Here is a 15,115-nt window from a genome sequence, read left to right on the forward strand (position 1 = left end):
TATTTGGGAGACCAGTTTGTTACCGAGCTTATCCTGTGCCTTAACTAATACACCTCCATGCCTGGTTCTCAGCAGTCAACCTGGATTCCTTTGTCATCTGCTGTGTCCCGTGTAAACTTTTTTCTTAATCATCTATTTACTCATTTTGGTGGAGCCCAAAAGAGTGTATGCAAGATAAGTTCATTGTTTTTGTTTGTGCATGTTTGAAAATATCTTTATTTGACCCTCCTGCTGGATGGATAGTTTGATTATGCTGGGTATTCTATTTAGGAAATAATTTCCCTTCAGAGTTTGAAATTATTATTCCATTTCTTTTGTTTTTCTAGAAAAAGTTTATTTTGATTTATGAATGTCTTTTCTCTCTGTTTTGAGGTTTTAGGATCTTTTCTTCCAGTAAGGTTCTGAAATTTCTCAGTGTTGTATTATAGTGTGGACCTATTTTCATCCATTGTATTTAGCTCCCGGTGGGCCCTTTCAATCTGCCCTTTAATCCTAGGAAGTTTCCTTGAATTATTTGATGGATGATTTTTCTCCTCTTTTTTCAGTTCTTTCCTTTTGTACTGTTATTTTTTGAATGTTGAACCTCCTAGATTGCTCCTATTTTCTTAGCTTAGCCTCCTCCTTTTCATCTTTGTCTTTTTGTTCTATTGTCTGTGAGGTTTCCTGAAATTAACCTTCCAAACCATCTGTTGATGTTTTAAATTCCTGTCATCTTGTTTTTAATTTCCGAGAACTACCTTTCTGTTCTTTGAATACTCCTTCTTATTACTTCCTGACCTGATCATAGATGCCAGGTCTTCTTTTATATTTGGGACGACATCAATAATAGTTGTTTTCCTTTAGTTTTCTTCTCCCATGCAATTATTGTCCTCAGAGTGGCTTTTTTTTTTCCCTTATTGGTTATGACTGTTTTGATTGCTATCCTCCTGTTAGAGGCTTTCCTGAGCTATTTGTAGATCCTTTCTCATCTGCTCAGACAGTGTGAGTTTAAAAGCTAATTGAATGTTCTGCGTATGGGAATGGAGCTTGCAGATTTATAGTTTCACAGTAAGGTTGTCTTGACAGACCACTAGCTGCCAAGCTCCAGATGTCATTCTCTTTATATATTTCCTTTGGGGCAGATTGGATGTCCCAGAGAAGGGTCTCCTAGTCCCCATCCTACAGGGTAGGACTTGGCTGCCAGAATTCTGGGAGGTGAAGGGGAAAGGGGAGGTGGTGGTTCCAGTATTCAGCAGTCACTACTTACTCAGCTTAGTGCCCATGTTTTTAGTAAGTTGTTCAGGCTCAGCAGTGTGCTTAGAATGCCCAGTCCAAAGAGCCGCCATGTTTCTGTGGGAATTGGGGAGGGACAGTCACTCCGTGGTTGGAGTCTGGGAGGGTGTGGGGACAGAGCCAGGAGTGCAGTTTCCAGGCTCTCGCCCTCACGTGGAAAGCTTCTGGCTCAGGTAGTAAATGGCCATCAACTGTGATTGGATGGCCATCAGCTGTGGCTAGTTGGCCATCAGCTGTAACCAGTGAGCCATTGGCCACTAATATAACTGCTGTGGCTATGCTAGCAGCAAATGGGGGCTAGCAAGAAGATGGTGGCTGAACTAGCAAGAGTGAATTGCAGTTAGCATGGCAGATTGCAGTTAGTAAGGGGTTGGTTGGCAGAGAAGTGGACGGCAGGTTGAGGATTGTGTGGCTCCTGCTTCCTGTGTCTCCAACCCAGCCGCCAGCGAGAATATAGTGGTATGACTCCTGTATCTATGTCTCCATGGGTGTTCCTTTTTGGCCTCACCATATCCTGCATTCTTGTGTGGGGAGCAGAACCAGAGATCCCGCTTGACACCCTGCATGACAGAGGGCATCTAGGGTTTTTAAAGATTCTCAAACAACTTAACCATATTCTCTTTATTTTTTCGCTCACCCAATCTTCCCTTATTTCCATTTCCAGAAAAACCAGAAGTCCCTGGTGTTGCCAGCTTCTGAGCTCCTTAAGAATTTTTCAGTGTAAGTCTGATGTTTCCAGCCAGCCTCCACCACAGGCTTAGGAGTTGGGCTGTATTAGATCTACTTAATCAGTGGTCACTCACTTACCTGTTTTCAGTTTCAAAAATTGGTAGCTGTTTTTCTCCCCTTTTGAAAAAAAAATGTTTTGTTTTGTTTTTGTGGAGTTGTTTGTTTCTTTGCTTGTTTGGGAAGAATGAATTTAGATGTGTGTTTTCAATCTACCATTTTAACCTGGAACTCTGATGATTGCTTTATTAGTCATTTATTTTTCTCTCTGACTAGCAGAGAAGGTTTAAAATGGTTTACATTCCCTTACATGCATTCTTCTATGAAGAAGAAAACTGTAATTTTATTATGAAAGCTGATGGAAAGCATTAAGAAACAATTGTACTCTTTGATTCAGGGAATTAATTTAGGCTCAGAAGATTGCTAAGAATGGGGGTGATAAAATCTTAATGAATCTTCAGTTAGTCTCAGAGTCTATTGTTTAATATTCCATTTACTTAAAAAGATATAACTTGTTTCAAACATGTACTTGGGATTAAAAAATTAAAAGGCTGACAGTAAACTGGCCAAATACAGAAACTTATTTACATAAAAATGATGTAAAAGATGTTAATGGAATGGATCAAAACTCAGCAAATGGGTTTGCCTGCAGGCATTAGCACTTCTGCAGGTGACAAAATTTTGCTAAGCTCTGAAGATACTGTGACTATTTCCTGTTCCTTACTAACTGGCCTTGTGGAAAGAGTCTGCTGGTATATATACGAAGTGGAAGAGCCTGATCTATTTCTCCTACTCCTATTGCCTAAATTTTGTATCTGCATTAGTATAAAAGTGCTTCTCCTTTTAAATTCTATGTTGAGTTCACTGAACCACTGACTGATGGAAATAAACGTTCCATCTCTCTTTGTAGCTTTCAGATGAGAGCTTTCCATGGCATTCAGAATTATCTGACTTTCTGAAACCCATTAAAAAGCCTGAGAGCTAGAGACGCTGTTGTTATCACTCAGGTCCAATATACTCAGCTGCCCAGCTACTTGTCAGCTCTAACAGCAGCTTCCCCACCTGCCTCCTCGCTGCTGAGATGCCTCGCCCATGGTCCATGCCAACTGCCAGGGCAGAGAGGGCGAATGAATGAACCAGCTTCGAGTTTGCAAGCAACTCTCCCACACAAAAGATCGTTTCTAACACAGGAGCTGATGGGCTGCTGACATTCCCAGGCTGTGTGCTGTTGACATATTTGAAGTGGGCGCTGGGGGCTTGTCTCTGCACAGAGAAACCTACCATGGGAGCCATTTAACGTTTCATTCCAGGCTGGTGAAGCATCAGGGAAGTGTGGTTCATCGTGATGAAACTCTTTAAAGCTATATCAGTGGTTCACGTGGTCAATTGATAGGACCCACTAGAATCCATACTGAGCCCTATCCATGTTCCTTTCCTGAAGACCTGGCTACTCAGCCATTGAAGGGAGATAAAGGATGCTTCAAAAGGACCATTTGCCCTAAGGAGACCCATACATTTTAATGGATATTTAGAGCACAGAGAGATAGATTATGCCACTTAGAGACATTTATAAGTCAGCTTTACCATAGTACTTGTGCTTTTAAGTGCTTCAGAGTTACTTATGACAGGTAGAGTTTATTTCTAACAGTCTTAGAACAGTGTTGACTCCTTTCAGGCTGGTGCTGTTAAGGTCCGGAATTGTCCCCCCTCAGACAGACAGAGAACCTGCACAATAATGCAAGTCACACAGTGAGGTTTATTTCCAGCCGGCTGGGGTCCGAGTCTCTGCCCGACGCAGTGGGTTTTAACAAGGCCCCAAACACTTAAAGCCAAGGGGTTATATAGCATTTTCTAGGCTTTCCATAGCTTCAGAGAGTACAAGATAAACTACAGGACTTACATAGCTTCAAGGAGTATAAGATTTACTACAGGACAAGGAGACCAGGAGTATAAGATAAGCTACAGGACTTCTAGTCTCCATGCTGCAACTGCCCACATCCTGGAATTTACAATTATGTTGTTTCAGGCTAGGGGCTGTTAACCCTGACCTTAAGATAGCAGTTCTCATGCTAACGGTCTCTTACAGTGCCATCTAGAATGAAACAGAAAAACAACCTGTACCTTTCATCACAGTGATCTTCTGTGTTGTCCAGGGTTGGTTAAAGAACCTCGCTTTGTCTCTTGCTCCAATTGGCTTTTCCCTCAGGCATCTCCAGGTTTTTAGCAGATAGGAAGGGCTGTGAGAGACTGCTTTGTCTACACTTCCTCTCATCATCTCCTCCCTGGGCTTTTTCTCCCTCCTCTCGTTTAGCTCCACATCCTCAAATGCCCTCAGGCTCTACCTCTTCAACTCAACTCAACCTGGAGTTTCTTAAGAAATGACCTGTTAAATTAATGTTACTGATGATGAAACTGATAAAGTCATACTATATTTCCTCTTAATATCAGCGTTCTGATGAAGAGTCAAGTAACAAACAAAAAAAGTGAAGCCAAAAGAATGCTGCTCCTGTTGTGGGATTTCAGATGTCATAAAAAGTTGCAGGAATAACCTAAGGGTGGATGGGTGGGGTGGGAAGAAGGCTATACCTTGTCCTCTTGAAGTTATCTGGCGGTGTCTTCTCTACCCTCCCATAGAAACATAACAAACCCAAACCCAAAACCGAGGTTGGGTTTCCTGATGGAGCAGCACCATGAGAAGAGATGGTGACTTCATCAAAGTGCCTAAATGTGAACTTTTTTTTCCTCCCAGCATTTTCTGCGCTGAAGAACAACTCTAGATTTTGCAGAATCATTAGATCGATAGTAGAATACGTAAGTGAGCCAGGAAGCTGCACTTCAAATTAAATAAAAATCATGGACCAACATATTCTCCTTTCACCCTGACAGTCCAAACTCTTCTCCCTTTACATCGATCACCTGGCAATTCTTAGAAGCCAGCATTCCACGTAGGAAAGTGCTACTCACTACCCACCTCTCCATGGAGACAGCGTGCTTGTGTGTGAGTGTCACCGGAACTTGAAGATCCTCTACAGTAAGTCTGGGTTTGAAAAATATTTACGAATGCAGCTTGGAAAACTATCCATTATACAGATAGGGCCTCAGAGTCTCAGAGATGGGAAGTAATGTGTCTAAACTCATAAACTATACATGTATTAGCAGCAGAGCTTGGATTAGAATCTCTCTCCCAGTCAGGGGTCTCACCATTGCACTGTGCTGCCACTTCCACTGAGCAGCGGGAGGCCTTAGTCGTTTTCAGTTAGTTAAATGTGACTCAAGTAGGAAATTTTACATACATGCATACATGTATACACACATGCATGCATGCATACATACATACATACATACATACATAGAGAGGGAGAGGCAGAGAGTGAGAGAGAGAGGAGGAACCTTGGAATCGTTAACTAAGCAAGTCATGAAAATTCAAATTATTAAACTACTGGAAAATCCTATGTCCTCCAATATTTTATCTTGAATAATTTCAAACCTGTAGGCAAGTTGAAGGAATAGTACAAAAGACACCTACCATATGCTTCACTTAGATTTTCTGATTGTTAACATTTTGTCATATTTGCTTTCTCTTTTTCTATATACATACATACATTTCATGAACTATTTGAAAATAAATTGCAGACATCATGACACTTGACTCCTAAATGCTTTCCAAGAATAAGGTCGTTTTCTTATATCAATGTATAGTTTACATTAAAATTAATCAAGGGAAGTTCCCCTTTTGTTTTGTTTTCATAACATTGACTATTGTAAAGACACCAGATTAGTGCTTTAAAAAAAAAACTTCCGATAATTTGGATTTGTCTGATAGTTTCCTTAGAATTAGATTCAGGTTAAAATTTGGGGGCAAGTATATCAAATAGAGGACATTATGTCCTTTACAGTGCATCAGCTTTTTAAAGGTCACTTTCTTAATTTAGAAATATTCTGTCTAGTGATAATTTGAGGCTACTCGTGTGTGAATACTTGTTCCTCGACAAATTTTCAATAGTTTGAGGTTTCATTAATGGTACTTTCCTGAATCAATTATCATATTGGTAGTTGCAAAGCTGTGATTTTATAATTTGTCATTTCTTATACATTTATTTGTTTATATTCTTCTGTAAAGAAGACCTTTCCATTTTCACTCAGGACCCATAGATTCTTTTTTATCCAATGTGTCATAATCTATTAATTTTTTTATATTCAAATTGTCAAGTAAACACTCTTACAAGAGAGTTCCTGGGTCCTTTTGACATCTCTACATCAGGTTTTTGGCTCTTCCTTAGTTTCTGGCACAGCATGTTATTCCAGGCATACTTTGAACGTTTCCTAACTCATATCTGGTATTAGCTCCAAGGGTTCCTAAATTCTTGTAGTGAGGATTGTATTTAGAAACTTATATATACATGTATTTCCATATCTTTCTTACACAAGAGGTAGATTTAAAAATATGATCTTTTTATCTTAGGTATTTTGCTTAAAAATATATCCTAGCAATTACTTCATGTCTGTTCTTAGAGGTCTTTCTTATTCTTTTATTCTTTCATACAGCTGAATAGTATTCCATGTACCATAGTTTTAATCCTGTGTTTGGGCTTTTAGGTTGTTTCTAATATGTTTCTTTTGCAAATAACACTAAAATTAATAAATGTGTGCATATATATTTTATATTATTAGAGATGCATGTTCAGGGTAAAGTCATAACAGTGGGACTTCTGAATCAAAAGACATAATCAAAAGACATAATTCTGAATCAAAAAACATAATGTAGTTTGTTAGATATTGCCAGATCCCCTCTGTAGGGAATGGCACAATTCTGCTCTCCCCCTAGCAGTATAAGGATGTGGTGTTTATTCACAATCTAACCAATGTGTAGTGAAGCTTTTGAATTTTTGCTAATTTGGTAAATGAGAAACGGTACCAGTGTGGTTTAAATGTGCATTTCTTTTATTATGGGTGAAGTTCAACATATGTTCATACATCTAAGGTCTATTGATATATATTTAAAATTAAGTCTTAGTTCTCTTTTCTATCAAGTTTTGTCTTTCCCTCTATATGTTTAAGAGTTCTGTATGTATTAGACATGGTACTCCTTTACAGGTGATATATTTTAAAATATTTTTTTCAGTTTAACAATTCCTTTTGACTTTCCTTAAGATTTTTTTTTTTTTAGTACAAAACAATGTATTGTTTTAAAGTTGCATTAATCAGTCTTTTAAAACTGCATCAGGGTTTCTCACACCCACATTATAAAAATGAAATCACATGTATTTTCTTCCAAGATGTATATATTTCCAATTTTTTTACTGTTAGATCTCTGATCCATTTGAAGTTTATTCTGGTGTTTGGTGTGAAGTATGTATCCAATTTTAGTTTTTCCAAATGGCTACCCAGTATTTCCCACATCATTTATTTAAAAGTATTTTTTTCCTCCAGTGATTTGAAATAACATCTTTATCATAAGTTAGGTTTCTATGTGTTTCTGGGTCCATTTACGGATTTTTCACTAGTCTGTCAGTCTATGAATGTTTGAGTATTACACCGTTTTAATTATTTATCATTTCTATTGTGTTTTAATATCTCATAAGCTTAGTCCTAGAGTTTGCCTACTTATTCTCACATGTTTATTTTTTTTACATGGAATTACAATAAACCAGTACAACTCCAGGAAAAAAAAATGATATTTTTATTTAGATAATATTAATTCATATATAAACTTGGGGAGAATTGCCATTTTTATGCTTAATCTTTCTATCCAAGAACAAGATATTTATTCTTTGCGTCTTTCAGAAGTATTTTCTACTTTTCCTTATATAAGAGTTACATATTTTTTATTAAGTTATTCCTAAAGTTGTTATATTGATATCATAAATGGGATTTTCTCTTCTATTGTAACTTCTAACTGATTATTTTATAAGTATAGGCTTTTAATTTTTGTTCGTTACTATTATATACTTCTATTTAGTATATACGTCTATTTAGAAGTAGGTTGGTGCAAAAGTAATTGCAGTTTTTTCATTTATTTTTAACCTTCTAAACCATAATTACTTTTGCACCAACCTAATAACTCAGTGAATTTACTGAGTAATGTTTACCATTTATTCTTTGAGGTTTCCTGTTGGAAAATCATAGTGTTCTCAAGGAGATCAGCTTACTTCTTTATTTCCAATCCTTTTTCCTCTGTTTTTTGTGTGTTTTTTTTTCTCATTTAAGTTTATTAGTCAGTGTCCCAAATACAATGTTAAATAGAGGTGGAGATAGGGGGTACGCTAATTTTTTCCCTTAGTTTAGTGAGAATGACTGACTCTATTGTTTCCTCGTGAAATAAGGTACTGGCACTAGATCTGAGGTCTCTTTCTTTGTCTCTGTGTCCATCTCCATCTCTCTCTCTCCGTCCCCATCCCTATCAAGATCATCATCATCTTCTTCCTTTTAGACAGATAGATAACATCTAGAGTAGGACTGTAAAATTATGTTCAACACAAAGCATAACCTGTGCAGTACTAAACTTACAAATAACTAAAATAATGTAGACAATTGCAAAATATAGATTCTTTTTTGGAATGGTCTGAGACCATCAACACAATTCCCCAAATTTCCTTTATCTCTCTTATAAGGATATCTTCTGGTTTCAATTTAGCATGCAACGTTTTAAGCAATGTATCTGCAACATTGCCTGTCAACAGAGCCATGTCAGTAGAGAGCCATGTCAGCAGAACATACCCATTTTGTGCCCCTTTAGATTAGACATGCAGCTTTTGTGACATTTCCCAATAAATCATGCCTTATAAAGCCACATCTGAGTTGATATAAAAATGTCACAAAATTCTACTAAAAGGTCTATCCCACTAAAAGTATATTATAAAGAGTCTTTGTGATCTTTCTGCTAATAAATTGCACTAACATGTTTGTAGGAGGTCAGCTTGTTTGCAAGGGGATTTGACTGGGTCATTTTTTTTTCCTTCCCCAGAGGCCTCTAGTAAAAGGAGAATATAGCACAGGCCTGGTGTGTGTGTGTGTGTATGCATGTTTAAACAGGACAAGAAAGTATCAATTCCCTGTTATTGAATGTTTCCAAAAGGAATAGATGTTGAATGTTTTTAAAGGTCTTTAAGCATCTTTTGAGATAATTATCCATTATTTTTCCTTAGGTCTATTAATGTAATTTATTATATTAACGGATTCCTATTATTGAACCATGTTTGCATTTGCATTCGTGAAATAAGTTCCATGTATTCATTACATGTTATTGTTTATCTAAATGTAGTAGGGTATTTGCTCTCATTTTATTTAGGATTTTTGCTTTTATATTTGTAGTTAAGATTGGTGTGTGTGTGTGTGTGTTTGTGTGTGTGTTATTCAAGTTTAGGTATTAATGTTATACTTGCTTCATAAAAGTAATTTGTGAGTTTTCCTTCATTTTCTATCCTCTGGAACAATATTTAAAATACCTGTTCTTTAGAAACTTGGTGATGTTTTCCTGTGAAATCATCTGGACCTTGTGCTTTTTTTGTGGGGTAGAAATTTGATACCTTTATTTTTTCTATGGAAATTGGTTTACTCAAGATTTCTATCTTAATCAGTGTCAATTCTGGTAAAATGTGTTTCCCTAAATAACTATCAATTCTTTTGTATAGATATTTTTAAATTTTGCATAAGTCATGTAGTTTTCTTTGGTTTTTTTTTTTCCTGTTTCACTGGAAACATTTCTCCCTTATTGTCATTTCTCCCTTATTAAAGTTTGTGAATTCATGGCTTTGAGTTCACCCCGTAGATTTTGGTATACTGTGTTTACATTATCATTACTGTTTAAGAAACACAATCATTTCTTAAATAGTATTGTTTGCATTTACCCTTTCACTCAAGAATTATTTCGCATAGTTTCTTTTTATAAATATTCAGGAGTTTTCTGATTTTGTTAATAATTTTTTGTTTTAATTCATTGTCATCAAAGAATGTTTTTTATATTTCTAGTTTATGGAACTTACTAAGGCTATCTTTCTGACTTAATATTTGGTCAGTAGCTGTGTATATTCCATTTGTGTTGGAGAAGAAAGACTATTCTCTGCTCTGGGGTTATAGAATACAGTACATATTATAATATCCTATTGGTACTGTTGTAGAGGTCTTCTATATTCTTACCTATTTCTTTTATCCACTTGATATGTTTTGGACTAAGACTATTATGACAATATCGCCTCTTTTTCGTGGGTTTCTCTCTTTTTCCCCTTTCCTCCCTTATAATTTTTGCTTTTGTGAAAGTGATTGCTATGTTTTTGGTACATAGACTTTCATAAATTTTATGCCTTCTGTGTGAATTGTGGCTTTTCATATGTCAAAAGAAACTCAGGAAAGCTTTACTTGATGTGAATATTTTATTGAATGAGAAACAAACTATTCAGAAAGAGGGAGACTGCAAACTGGAAAGCCGTGTGAAGCTCAGAGAGGCCTGTCATTACAGGTTGGCTTATACAGTGAGGCAGTTGTTTAACCTTCACAGTGATTGGTTATTAAGTTGGGGGTTTCCAGTCGGCAGGGGATTGGTTAAAAGTGACTTTCGTATGTCATTTTAGGATGATGACTTAAGTTTTGTTTATGATTATCAGAGGTATTTACAAGAAATAACCTAAGTTAAGTTTTGCTTACATTCATGAAATAAACTAGATTAAGTTTTGCACATGTAGCTAAACTAGTTTTATCTGCTTGGGGGATCTTCAAGCCTGGTTTCCATTTTATTTTAAAAAGTATTATAAACTGTATTTTTTTTCATATTCAGTGCCTTTTGGCCTGCATTCTATTCTATCTGATATCAGGAACGACCTCTATTTTCTTATTGTTTTCATTTGTCTTTTATACCTTTACCCATCCCTTTGTTTTTAGGCTTTCTGAATTATTTTATTTGCGGTGGTGTCTCTTGCATACAACATAGAGTTGGTTTTGCTTTGTGAAAAATCCCATGTTTTATTAAATAGACATCTATGTCATTGTTATTTTGTCTTAAGGCAATGAGGAATAAGAATTTATGGGAGTCAGGGGATTATCAATTATGCACAGTAGGAAGAACACTTTATCTTACCACATTGTACTGTTTCTATCCCTAGATGGATGTTATGTGGTTGGTTTTAATTGAATCTCTTTAAAGGCAGAGTGAATTTTTTTTAGGTTTGTATTTTGCAGGAAAATAAATCCCAGAAAAGAATATAAAAAAGGATTTGGAAAATGTTGCTCTCACTTTTATATGAATATAGTAAAGGCTTAGAATAAGGGTGAATCTCACAGGATATAAAGTACATAAAATTCGGGAGATCAGGTTCTACTTCTGTGTTTCCTGTTTACTCTCAGTACATTTTTGGGCAATCACTTAAACTTTCAAGGCCTCAGTTTCTTGTAGAGAAACCATAAATTTAGCCTTGCTACCTTCCTTTTAAAATTTCTGTACCCATCAAAACATCCATCTCCATAATCCATCTTTATAAGACCTCATTTCCCAGCAAAGATTTGCTCATGCTACCTGTCTTATAAATCTCCTATTATAGCTTTTCTTTGTTTTTATGTGTTTAAATAATGAAAAGAATTTTATAAAATAATAAATCTACATACCTTATACTAGCAATATCTATTCTACACCTCTTCTGAGCTCCAGTCCTCTGGAGATAACCACTCTCAGATTTTTCTGGTGTGTGTGTGTGTGTGTGTGTGTGTGTGTGTGTACACGCACACACTTGCCTTCGTTCCTCTAAGGCAAGTTCCAATAAATATATTACTGTTTCTTGGTTTATCAATTTGAGATGGTACCTATTGCTTCTCCACTATGAAAAATGAGGATTAACTCAAATCGAACATCATATTTTCTTCCCTTCCCGATATTTAATGGTTATAACATTTGTTGATTCTTTCTACTTTTAACTTTAAATAACATGTTTTTATACCTCTTCTTATTGTTTCAGTCTTAGCCACAGCCGTACTTATTCCTTGCACCGTACCATTCCCTCTCACCACCCCTTCCTAACTGCATCCTCAACTTTTGTCAGCTCCACTTGGCATATATATGGTTATAGTTGATACAATTTAAATTCTCCTCTGTTACGATAATTACTTGTGTATAGAAAAGTCATAGACAAAGATTGATTTTAAAGGATGAGCCTAAATGAACAGCATTTATATTATTGTCTCATTTTTATACTGGTGATATGCTCCAATTACATTCCCTTCTCTGAGTTATAATATCATCACCCTTATGCTCCTCAAAGATGCATGTTTCTAGCCTCAGGGTTAAATAGATTGTTTTCACTTAAAATTCACCTTTGTAGCTGAATTCATTTTTGGACCATGAGTTTCTTGCATTTCTGTTTTCTTGTCAAGAGAAGTAAGTTTATGGTTCCCCAGCATCTTCCAGTTTCTTTTTTGAGTAACCAACTGTTTGACTCCATTTCATTTTTCTTGGAGGTTTTCTTTTAGGAGCTTCACTTTCTCTTCTACCTTAGACCCATTCAAGCCTGGTTACTCCACTGGTACTCCACTGGTACATACCAGTACAACTGTACCCATTTTTAAAGCAATGAAGTATGTGTGTATCAGAAGGAAAACGTTTTAATAGTACCTGTAATAAGTGGCAAAAATTAGTTAGTAACATAACACACATGTAAATGCACACATGTAGTATTCACATGTAAATGCATTAATTCAAGTGTTGTCATAGGGCGTTGTGATGACCATTGATAATGGGTCTTCCTTCCATCCTGAGAAGCTACCTGAGAGTTGGGCCAGCTAGTCAGAGTAGCGTTCTTTACAATGCTGTCTGTGATTTAAGCTCATCAGTTCATTTTATGCTCTAAATAATTCATATTTTGTGTGTTAATATTATAATCCTTGCACAAAGTTATTAGTGCATTATTTTCATATTTGTATAATCAGGAATTAATAATGAAATATTAAAACAATCTTTTTTTTTTTGCCTTTTGAGATAATGTCACCATTTAATTTCACCATCTGATTTTCCTCTTATTTTCATTGAGTCAACCTCAAGTTTTTTCTTCATTAAAAAATGCATAGATGACAAATTCTGAGTCCTAGTATTTCTAAAAACAAATTTATTGACCACTCACACTTAATTGATAGTTGGGTTGGGCATAGAATCATAGATTAAATATCTTTTTTTCTCATACTCTAAAGGTATTACTGCATTATTTTTTAGCATCCAGTGTAGCTGATCCTTTTAACAGATACAGATTGTGTACTTACTGTATTTAAGTGCTGCTGCTAATCTGATACTGATTGCTTTGTTGTGGTCCTTTTGATATGACATTTTTATTGTAAGATATTTTCTTATATTACTTGTTTGATAATTTTCTTCCCTGTATTTTCTCACGTCTTTCTTTTTAGATGTCCTAAAAGTTGAATGATGAAGTGATGCTCTATTTCTCAAGATGCTATATTTCTCAGTATTTTTGCTTTTTTTCCAAGTTTCCCTTCACATGCTAAGAAATATCTTCCATGCAGTCATCCTGTTTTCTATTGAATTGTTCATTTTGGAAATTATTACTTCTAATCAGTAAGATTTGTTCTTTTTCTCATTGTCCCCTTTCCTCTGCCCAATGTGCAGATATCCTTTAGTCCAATTAACGTGATAGTTGGATTTGAAACCAGGCAACAGATAAGGAAGATTAGAAGCATCCTAAGAAGAATGTTTCACACTGCTTTTCTTATGCAAATTATCTACTTTTCATCTACCGTGTTTCCCCGAAAATATGACCTAGCCAGACAATCAGCTCTAATGAGTCTTTTGGAACAAAAATTAATATAAGACTCAGTCTTATTTTACTAATATATAAGACCAGGTCTTATAATATAACATAATATAATATAATATAATATAATATAATATAATATAATATAATATAATACCAAGTCATGTTAATTTTTGCTCCAAAAGTCGCATTAGAGCTGATTGTCTAACTAGGTCTTATTTTTGGGGAAACAGGGTAGCTCCTTCATTTACTTTCTCATTCCTTTTTAATTTTCATATTCTTCAGCTAAGATCTTTAATTTCCTTCCTGTTCTCTATAGGATTCCCTTATGCATTTTTATTTCTTTCATATTTCCACATGGAAGAATAATATCATGAAATCTGGAATAGCATCTATCTTAAAATGATTGGATCTTTTGCTTTTAATAAATTGGCATAACCTTTTCCTTTTTCTTCTTCCTCCTTTCAGTTTGAGTATGAGTGAATCTTTGTGTGAAAATTTGGGCTTCCAGTGTCTCAATGTTGTTTTGCAAAATACTTAGTGAGATTTTTGTAAAAGATAATTTAGATAAGGATGGTTATATTTATAATACACATAATTTAGGAAACCTCATGGAAACTTGGAAGCATTAAAAAATGAATACTGCTGATTTTGGATTAATTGTCGATCCAGAAGTGTATTTTCTATTGAAATAACACATTTCATTTCATAAGTCTGTGACACGTTTAACTCTAACATGATAGCTCTGAAAAATCTGAGGGAAGCTGTAGAAAGTGACTTTAATAAATTGTACTTAATAATTGTACAGATAACTTTTTGATTATTCTGGAAAAGTCATAATCATCTATTAAATATTGTGATCCTCAGTTAAGAGTGGTTTATCTTTACCTGTTTTTTTCCAGTTCTGTTTACATTAATCTGAATCACTATTTTGCAGTAAAGTAAGATCAGAGAACAAGTTGGAGGTAGTATAACCTTTTCTAATATATGTTAGTTGAAATTGCTTTAACTAAGTCCAAATTATTAGGTTAGTGCAAAAGTAATTGCGGTTTTTGCAATCATTTTTAAGCTTTTAAACCGCAATTACTTTTTCACCAACCTAATACATACCTAAATACAAAAACGACAAAGTACCATAGCAGGCCTACCTGAAGACCAAATGCAGTGCATTTCTTATTATTAAATGTTGGCATTCAAACCATCTCCTTCCTCCCTGCCCGCCCCCCACAAAGTCATGGTTTATTTGATGGTCTGCTACAATAGCTGAAATAAGTGCATGCAAAAAATCCGTTAGATAAGAAACCAGCCTCGAGACTCCTGAATCACAGAGAAAATTCACAAGAAAGCAATCCCATTAATCATGGCCTCAAATGACT

The sequence above is a fragment of the Rhinolophus ferrumequinum genome, chromosome 24 (assembly GCF_004115265.2).
Source record: "Rhinolophus ferrumequinum isolate MPI-CBG mRhiFer1 chromosome 24, mRhiFer1_v1.p, whole genome shotgun sequence".
NCBI lineage: Eukaryota > Metazoa > Chordata > Mammalia > Chiroptera > Rhinolophidae > Rhinolophus > Rhinolophus ferrumequinum.